The sequence below is a fragment of the Leptosomus discolor genome, chromosome 3 (assembly GCF_034619465.1).
Source record: "Leptosomus discolor isolate bLepDis1 chromosome 3, bLepDis1.hap2, whole genome shotgun sequence".
NCBI classification, from domain to species: domain Eukaryota; kingdom Metazoa; phylum Chordata; class Aves; order Leptosomiformes; family Leptosomidae; genus Leptosomus; species Leptosomus discolor.
Genome location: NC_141393.1, coordinates 57554031 through 57564691, shown reverse-complemented (window position 1 = coordinate 57564691; position 10661 = coordinate 57554031).

Below are 10661 nucleotides of genomic sequence, written 5' to 3'. Positions count from 1 at the left end.
ACACACGGCGTCCCAAGTGGGGGGATGGAGAAGGAGTGAACTCGTCAATCCATCCAGTCATCGGTATGGTTCCGAGTTGATCCTGTCCCGATTTTTAGGCCAAAATTGGGGTGATATTTATACTTGAAATTTTATATTACATCACCAGGGTATACGTGCTGGTGGGGATGACTATAGACAATCTTAATCACTATGTTAATGCCACAAAGTCTGTCAGTTTACACCTGCATGGGGGGAGGTGGTGGCTCCTTTTGTTCAGGGTGAAGAGAATGGGGGACTGGGACCACGAGGCCTTCAGCCCGTCTCACACTCCTCCGGGCAATCCACATAACACCAGATATCGATCTAGTGATGGTTGTCCCCTGCCCAGTGCTTGCCACTTCACCCAATGCTGAATTTCATGCTTCCAGGCGTGCAGCTACATGGTGTACCTGACTCAGACTTTGGGATTAACTTTGCGCTCTCTCTACAATCCCACCCCGTGGCTATAGTCATACCCAAGTGCTCAAACTTTGATTACAAATTAAGGTATCAATACCTGGGACATCGTTTAGATTCTCCTCTTTCATTCCTACAGGGGTGTAGTCGGTGAGCTGTATCATTCGTATATGGATGGCTTTCATTATGGCTGACTTTACACATGATATCGCTATGCTTATGGCAATTATAATTATTACAATCATTGTTATGAATTGTACTAGACTCTGGATCCAACCAGCGATGCCAATCCCAAACCAACTAAACACATTTGAAAGCCAGCTGTTGCCCATTGACTCTCAGAGTTTGCGAGTGTCTGTTGCTGCCTGTCGTATCTTCTCGAGCTGGGTGTGGAGGTCTTGTGTTACATTAGGTATGTGAATACAGCAGTCCGTGCTGGAAAGGTTGAGGTAATCACAAAGTCCGTTGTCATGCAGCATTATTAATTCCAGAGCCATTCGATTCTGGAGAGCCATTCGTGACGTAGCCTGTAATTGGGTGTTGAGCAGCTGTGGGCTGACATCAGTGGCATTGGCAAGTTTCTCTATCTGGTAGGCTAATCTACTCATCCATAACCATGTTCGTACAGTGGCGGATCCCAATCCCTACAGTCCTTCCAGTCCCCAGGCGATGTGAGTGGCTGCCCCCGGGTCCTGCCATCCTTCCAGCTGTCCTTCAAGCATGATTCTCACTCTCTTCATGCGGGTTACCCAGTGTGGTTGGACGGGAGTCCATTTCCACCTGGGACACAGTGTCGGGAGGCCCAAAGTACACTGGAGTCCAGCAGGCAGTCCAGCCCATAAGGCGGTATACATCTTACCATCATTGCAGGCCCAGATCAAACCAGCCGGAGCATCACCAGAAGCAACACGGCAATCATTACGGGGCGCAAAATTTGCACTCACCGATTTATACGCTGTACTGTGATTCCGACACAGGCAGCTCATTTTTAGAGTAATGTACACTGGCCAATAGTATTTTACCCAATCATGTTGTCCCCAACTAGAACAATTGATCACCATTTGGCAGGACCACAGTGCTGACTGGTTTGATGCTGGTGCAAAAGAAAACTCCTGGCCAAATGGTACGAAACTCTGAGGGCCACTGTCAGATCCAAACCAGGAACATTCATAGTTATTATTTCTAGGGGCACAATCTGGGCCTTTATTCCACTGTATACACCAGGATGTGTTTATAGGTTGATTATATTCCAGGATGTTGGTTGCTTACCCCCAAGGTCGCAAATCTGTTGTGCCCCGTATGATCTGAGAACAGGGGAAGGTGACATTGTTAGCTTTATAATAGGTGCATCTCGTTCGACCAATGGTGGAGAAATTGAACGGTGCGCTGAGCTGCACAGCCACTCGCTTTCGGTCCAAGGAATACGGATTGACCACATAAAGGGTATCGTTTTTACTCCACATTCTCAGCAGACTTCCTGCTATGTCTACCGGAAGAACTCCCATTGGGAGGGGGTCATCTACAGATATGGGGAGAGGCAAGCAAACAGTCACACTGGTTTCATTAAGGGCATCTGCAAATCCCTTTGATGAACTAAGTTATCACCCAAACGGTGGATAGAGCGATCAGACAGGCTTCACTTACTTTCACCTCGAGTATCATCTTGGTTTTGGGAGGGTGTCAGTTGCTTCCGTAACACATATAAACATACAAAACTAATACCTACTTTTAATAGAGCAAGTTACAGATATCATATTTGCTAACGCTAATTATCAATCACTATTTGTCTGAGCAAGCAGTCTGGTACCCTTGCTTGCAGCAGCACTTGTTTTCCTACAATACAAACAGAATTACACGAGACTGGTGATCTTCGTGAAGACGTGTAGCTGGTGCAGTGAAGTTCTGAGCCTCAGGCATAGCTCTTTTCTGGTGCCGGTCGTGTCATTAACCTGAGAAGAGAGCACAGAAGAGCCGCTCGGCCTCTTGTCTGGCTGGTATACATTGGGTTAGTAAAAGGGCACTATCCACCTGGTATTAATCCGATGGACTTTCCCAGAACTATCCTTTGCTTCCCAGGCATACAGATTTTTTGGCGTTGTTAATACCATTGCTACCATCCCAGTCTGGGGTAGCTTGACCAGCACAGGTTGGCCTGAGTGGAAACCAGCAGGATATGTCTCCAGCTTCCTGTGCACCTGCGATGCTACAGGTATAGCACAGAAATCTTTCATTTTGGGACAGCCACTCCCACTCCACCTGTTATTTAATTGATAGATGGCATCAGCAAGTCAAAGGTGCCATCCGGTATCAGTGATTTTAGCAAATCGCTTGACCAAGCCATTTGTTTGTTCAACAATACCATTGGCTTGGGGGTAATATGGGGTGTGAAATACCCACCAGATACCTTCCTCTTTTGCCCATTCCTGTACTGTTGCAGTAGCAAAGTGGGACCCATTATCACTCTGAATTTCCTCTGGGATGGACAGTGTACTAAACCATCCCTTTAGACCATGGACTGTATTTTCTGCATTGGCAGCTGTGACTGCTGTAGCCATGGTGATTCCGGAAACAACTTCTACTCCTACCAGAATATGTTTCTTTCCCTCTGAAGGCCGTAAAGGACCTATATAATCTATTTGCCACATGTGCCACAGTGTTTTCCCATCCCGGATGTGCAAGGGAGGCACTTTTCCTGGGTGGTCTTTAGTAAGCCACAGGTGACAGTGGGGACAGGCAGTCACCACTTGTTTACATAATTTAATGGAGATGGGCCATCCTCGGGCTGTACCCTCGCTATAGATCGGCTCGTCCTGTATGATCTCGTTTTATGTGTAACCATTCAAGCAAGCATTCCCATTTGTGATCATCATTTATGATGTCCACTTGCCACAACCGAGTAAGGCTATCAACCTGTTGATTGAATCGAGCTGCTATGGATGGTGATGGATCATGTCCTTTCACCCAACCAACCTGCAGTGTTCACTGTTCTCCTATCTCTAATGACTGCTTCCAGCTGTTAGTCTGCCAGACTGAGACCCTGTTCACTTGCCAGTCATTAGCTGCCCAGTAACCTATCCACTCTGTAGGCCCTTTGAAAACAGCATATGAGTCAGTATAGATATGATCAGCAGCATGTTGTGCTGCTATCAGGACTGCCCTAAGTTCCCCCACCTGTGCACTTCCTTTACCTATTTCACTCAGTCTTTCTCCTGTAGACACATTCAGTGCCACTGCTTTATAATGCCATTCATTATCCTGTCTGTAAGATGATGCATCAGTGAACCACACTCCCTTAAGGTTGCTGCCTTCTGAGAGGGGAGGGGCTTCCCTGATGGGAGATGGTTTGCGAGGCGGGGCCTGGAGTAACACTTTGCTGTCTATGTCCTTTTGCAATTTAGATACTTTGACGTTGCCCTCTCTGATGGGCATGATGTCATTAATGCTTTCCAAATAGGCAAACCACTTGCGGACTGTCAGCTTCTGAGCAATGCCATCAGGGGGCGCTGCACCCTTGAGGACTAGATCTAACAGACGGAACGGCCCCCGATTTATAACGCTCTGTCCGTTTCTGAGCTGTTCTACTCGCTTCACTGCCCGAACCAAGGACACCAAATCCTTTTCAAGATCCGAATACCTGGTTTCGGTATCATTGAAGGAACGAGAGCTGAATTCTATTGGTCTCTCTGATCCTTCTGGTTGCCATAAATTGCAGTGGGAGCCATGCTCACTGAATCCCCATTCTATATGGATTGGATCAGCTAGGTGCACGGGACCTAATTGTTGGAAAAGTCTCAATTCCTCAACCAGTGAATTTAATGCAATCTCATGTTGCTCAGCCCACTCCCATGATCTACCTTTTTAAATTAGGTTATATCAAGGACAGGCAATAATAGAGAAGCCAGGAATGTGCTTACGCCAGTAACTCAGAGTCCCTAGGACCTGCTGCAGCTCCTTTTTGCTAGCTAGTTTCTGTCCCCATTCTATTCTTTCCAAGGTATCAGAAGGGACAGAGGCAGCTCCTTTGAACCACCAGACCCCCAGGAATTTAACTTCCTGTGCTGGCCCTTGGCACTTGGAAGGTGGAACGTCTAGCCCTAGAGCTGTTAATTTCTTCTATATAGTTTCCGTGGCCTGCCTGACCTTTTCAGAGTCCTCTCTTCCCACCAGTATATCATCAATGTATTGATATACTGTAACACCTGGCAGGTTAGGAAGTTCCAATAAAACCTTTGCCAGGGCATTGTGGGCTATAGTGGGAGAGTGTTTATATCCTTGAGGCAATCTATTGAAAGTGTATTGTGTCCCCTTCCAAGTAAAAGCAAACTGATCTTTATCATTATCTCGAAGTGGGATCATAAAGAACATGTCTTTGATATCAAGGGTCGCCATCCAAGGATGGGATGCCCCCTGGATTTGGGTTACTAATTCTGCCATGCTTGGGACGGATGCAATTAATGGGGCAGTGTTGGCATTCAGTCTTCTATAATTGACTGTAAGTCATCACTGTCCGTTTGCTTCTTCTACTGGCCACACTGGGGAGTTATAGGGAGAATGTGTATGGGTAATAATATCCCGTTTCTCCAAGTCGGCCACCACTCTGTCAATTCCTGAATAATGTGGCCACAGGCAGAGGGTATTGTTTCACATTAGCGATTTTAGAGGAGGGCAGAGGTATAGCGGTTTCCAGCAAATTAATAGTTTTAGGTTCACCTCGCTCGGCAAAACTCCACAGTGACCCATCTGGGAGTTTCCCCACCCTGCCATACAAGATATCAAAACCCAATATGTTATTTTTAGCAGCCCCTACCAGCACATCGGCTTGGGTTAGCCTTTTTTCCCCTGGAAGCCACAAGGTACTTCTTGCCAGAGGGCATTTCTTTATGACTCCATCTATTCCTGTATAACCTATTTTACGGCGACTTGGTTTTACATTTAGATATTTTGCAGTTTTCTCGGTAATCACTGACATTTGAGCACCCGTATCAATGAGAAAGTCTGTACAAATTTTCCTAGGGCCGACCGGGCTACTGATAATTGGTTCCTTCGGTTTGGTCGAGAGCCATTGTATAGCCGGGACCCCCCTGGGTGGGTGGCTCACAGTCCTCCCCGGGGGTGGTAGTTTTTTTCCGGAAAGTCGTTTAGGGTGATTAAGTCCTGGGATGGGGCAGAGGGTACTGCTCCCCCCCCCCCCCCCCCCCCCCCCCCCCGGCTCCGGCTTATGACCAACTGGTTTGTTCAGTTTATCCGGTTCCAAGCTCCGTCCCTCTAACTGTAACAAGGACCGGAGATTGGAGGTGGTCGTGTTCTGCATAAACTGGCGCCTCACGCCCAAAGCTAAAGCCTTGCGCCTTAAGGTATTTCGCTCAGGATTAAATCGGGGTTTAGATTCCAGTTTATTTGTGCCGGCATGAATTTGACGGATCCGCCGAGGCGGGTCCGGTGGCTTGCCGGAGGTGACCTCAATCCATCCCATGCGGCGCCTGTAATTAACTACTTCTTGGAGAAACTCAGCCCAAATGGGTACATGAATTTTTTCGGGGGGGGGGGGGGGGGGGGGGGGGGTGCCGCCGCAGCATTCATGGTGCGATTGAGCTGTATACAATCCTGGGCGCTTGCTACAGAGGTTTTTAGGCTATCAGGGAGGCCACGAATAAGAGGTGTCAGTCGTTCAGGATCAATGGGAGCCGCTATCAGGGAACGTCTGGTTAAATCCCTATCATACATTGCCTGTATGCATGCCGCCTTTTGCACAGAAGCTGTCAAGTCCGAAAACCCCGCAGTTTTAATAACAACCGGTTCCCCCCTCTCTTTTGGGTCTATGCCACCGGCCCAATAGGCAGCCCTCGTCGTTAACGAGTAATTATGGTCACCCGGAGCGGTAGTTAAAAATACACCGAGGCCCCCAACAATAGCCTTCAGCCTCCTCTTCGCCTAATACAACCCTATCTCCGCCTGTAAGGGAGACTCGCCAAACATATTCCGTCTCTGATTCCCCCATATGCCTGGCAAACTTATCCTGCAATTTATCCAGCTCGACTGGTGACCAAGGGATCGTTTGTACAACAGTATTGCCGTTCCCGTCTCCATCACCGGTAGTTTCAGTTTTAATTAAGGGTCTGACTTGAACCGGTTCTGGGATAGGGTTAGTTTTCTCCTCGGTGTCACTACCATCACACCAATTGTCCTCCCCCCATATGTCGGGACATTCGGGGCGCGCCATTGTCAGGACATCTGGACTGAGTCGGGGTACTGCATGTGGCCCGTTCGGTCAAGCAACTTATCCAGCGTCTCCTGCAACTTCCTCTCCCTTTCTGCCGCTGCAACAGCCTCTCTAAAAGTTCATTTTTACTCAAAAGCGTATTCTCCGGACCTCCGATTGTCTCTCTAACAGCTTATTTGCACTTAAAAGCTCGCTGACCCCACACTCCACTTTGCCACGCGTCTCCTTTTCAAATGCCAACGAGGCCTGGAGCGCCTCCTCCTCCGATTGCAGAGCCGCGTATTCCACAGCCGCGACGCTTGCAGGCGCCGGGGAACTTCTAATTTCCTTCTGCGCGCTCGACAAACAAGCTCCTAAACCCGCACAAACAACTCCTTTACCTTTGCCGAATTTGAGCTTCCTCTGGCTCTTACACTGTTTTATCCGCTCTACTACCTTATCCTCATCTTCCCAGAATTTCTGGGCCCAGTCCATCCCCGCAGAGGGTGGCGCACAATTATGTTCCTGTAGTAATTTATCCATGGCAATCCTGCTGACTACACCAATTAATAAATGTTGCGAAAACAGGGAAGTCAATCCGGTCTTGTGCGGCCAGCACCGAATATGTGACAGACACAAATCGGGAGACAAAATAGTAATTGTTTATTTACAGCAACATTTACAGGTTCTTTTGGATTGCTGGTGATAAATTAAAAGCTACAGGTATAACACAAGGTTTATCACTAATATAACAACAACAACACACACTATACGCACACATACACACTAACAACAATAACAACTTGCCTGCTGTCGGCACGGCCGCTTGGCAAATAGACAAGCCTGTATAACAAGGATACAGTGGAACAAGAGACAGTAAAGTCGCGACAAACAAGAATCAAGGATACACTCAGGGAAGCACAGAAATGCACCTGAGGAGAAAATGTGAAATACACACAGGGAGGAAAAGTATATCTCTCAGTGTCAGTCGAAATAAATAATATTAGCCACACGGCGTCCCAAGTGGGGGGATGGAGAAGGAGTGAACTCATCAATCCATCCAGTCGTCGGTATGGTTCCGAGTTGATCCTGTCCTGATTTTTAGGCCGAAATTGGGGTGATATTTATACTTGAAATTTTATATTACATCACCAGGGTATACGTGCCGGTGGGGATGACTATAGACAATCTTAATCACTGTGTTAATGCCACAAAGTCTGTCAATTTACACCTGCATGGGGGGAGGTGGTGGCTCCTTTTGTTCAGGGTGAAGAGAATGGGGGACTGGGACCACGAGGCCTTCAGCCCGTCTCACACTCCTCCGGGCAATCCACATAACACCAGATATCGATCTAGTGATGGTTGTCCCCTGCCCAGTGCTTGCCACTTCGCCCAATGCTGAATTTCATGCTTCCAGGCGTGCAGCTACATGGTGTACCTGACTCAGACTTTGGGATTAACTTTGCGCTCTCTCTACACCAGTGCAAACAGGGTGACTGCAGCCTTGAGAGGGCAAGGGGAAGGCAAGGAAGAAAGAGCAAAATCACCCTGAGGACTAGGTGTGCTAAGCAGGCTTGGCTACAGCCCCCTGGAGACCCTTCCCCATCACAGCTGTTAGACAAGTCCTTCCACATTAGATTAGGCCCACCTACACCTAAAATAGCCTAATCATCCTCAAGATCCTTGTCTAAGCCTTCAGGATGGTGTTTCACTTTCCCTGAGAGGTACCTGGCAGTTTCTAAAGTAACTATAATCCTGTCGTCCCTTTTCAATCGATTTTCCCACAGCCACCACAGCTACAGCTGTTGTACTAAACCCTCTGCCCTCCTCCTCCTCAAGTCATCATGCATCTCTACTTCTTCACATGAAGTATTTGGGAAAGCTGAGAAGCAGGTCCTGGACAATGGATATTCTACTGATAAATACCTTTAAGACAACGCCATCTGGAAGCTGGGCAATTGAGCAACATGAAGCAAAACACATTCTTCCCATACACCCTCTAAAGAGACAGGTTTCTAAGGTACAGCATGCGGGCTGACGAATCAAACATCAGTAGCAATGTCTCTGCTGTCTTTTGCAATCACCCAGGCCTCGTAAATGCGTATCCAGGTGGAGATAGGACACGCGGAGCCACTCCAGTTCCTACGTCCCAGCTCTTCAGACAGGTACGACCACCACACCAGACACCAGGTATCTTCCATTTAGATTTACACTATTGAAAGGGTTTAGCAGTGTTTGACCACCTTTCCCCATATTCCTTGTAAAGGTACCCAAATCCCAGCACATGGCTGTCAGGTATCAGGTGGGGTATGTGCTGTGCTTCTCCTGCTTGGTACAGCCCTGTTTTGCCTCAGAAAGGCGCAGAGCACTGCCCAGACCAGGCCGGCTTTAAATCCTGCTGTGCCACAAAGTGACTTTTTTCTTTCAGAAATAATATGTAAGTATGTGTCATCCCTCGGGAATATTCCGGCAGTTGTTCTGATATCATCAGTCTATAAAACAGCTGATACTAGTCCCCCATATTTTTTCTTTCAAGCTGAAATTTGACATTTTTCTTCAACTACCGGCTGTACGAAAGGTCTCAAGACTCGTTCAGACCATACCCAGAACAAAACGTGTCAACCTGCCGATGTCACACAGAAAGCCCCATTCCAGCCTACATCCCCCAACAGGCTTTTCCTTCAAGGTGACTGAATATAGTTTGGTTTTCTCAGCAGAGGAAGCTTCTCACCCAGCAGTTTGAACACCACCTCCCTTGAATCCTCTGAAACCACATCCCATTTTTGACGGTACCGGCTCTGCACCGAAAAATGTGCAGGAAACCTGATGGTAGGTGATTAGGGAAATGTCCTCCTAACCCCTAGTAACTGTAGGCTGGTTTGTTTCTTGAATTAAGAAGGCCTGCAGCCTTCCCAAAATTCTCGACTAGTTTTCATAACGATTACTACTAAAATGCCCATCCTTTTGACGTCCTAGTAGCACTCAACAGCAGCTCTGTGGCAGTCAGTACCAGGGCTATGAGCTTGGGTGAAAAAAAGGGCTTTCTAACACTTTTCAATGCCTTTCTGTGGTTCCACTGAATGCCTCTTGATACTTTTCTTGTGGAGATAGAAGTTTTCAGCCTATTTTTGTCTGCAGCTCAAATGCTCTGTACATTATTACAGCTTTTAGCTGTCTCCTTAGACAAACAGCTGCATCTTTTCATTCTTTCTTAATCCAAAAGCCTTTGCATAGTTACTCCTAAGTCCTGCTTGGTAATGGACAGAGTCCTACACAGTATCGGCAGGGCGATTTGGGATGAGCTCTAACCGAGGAGATGGGGAGTTCTGGCACAGTCAGTGAGAGATTCCTACTCTGCTTCCTGCACCCCACCTACACAAGCGTGTGTGGGGTGAACTCCACCAAAGAGCTGATCCAGGCAGAAGAAAACTGATTTAAAAACCAGTCTAATTCTTTACTCAGATCAGTTGCCCAACCTTTTTACTGAGTGACAGCAGAAGCATTTGTACTGCACAGTGTGCCCAGAACAGCATGAGTGGGCGGCTAGGATGGCAGGAGCAGGAGGGAGGAGAAGAGGAGGACTGCTTTTTTAAGAAGCACTAACAGCTTAAACACACTTAAAATGATAATTTAATTGAAGAGACTGGGGATTTTAGTCTTACCGAAGATACCAAGGTACTCTCAGCTTTTCAAACCAGATTTGCAGATGATGTTTTCCTAAGCCTACATAGATTGTCGGATGATGTTTTGCTCACACCTAAAATAACTAAAATTGAAAAACGTCAGCATTTAAAACATCTGTCTTTCCTTCCCTCATCCCCTTCTGATTCTTGTATTTTCTATGCTTGACATCGCTAGGTACACAGGCGATTTCACCATAATCTCAAAGGTGATTCACTCCTCTCTTTTAAAGCACAGTTTCACAACGCAATGTTGGAGCTCACCTACTCCCTTCTTGCTGCCTAGGGCCTTACAAAAACAAGAACAGAACACAGAAAGTGTTATAAACGTCATAAAGGCAGTT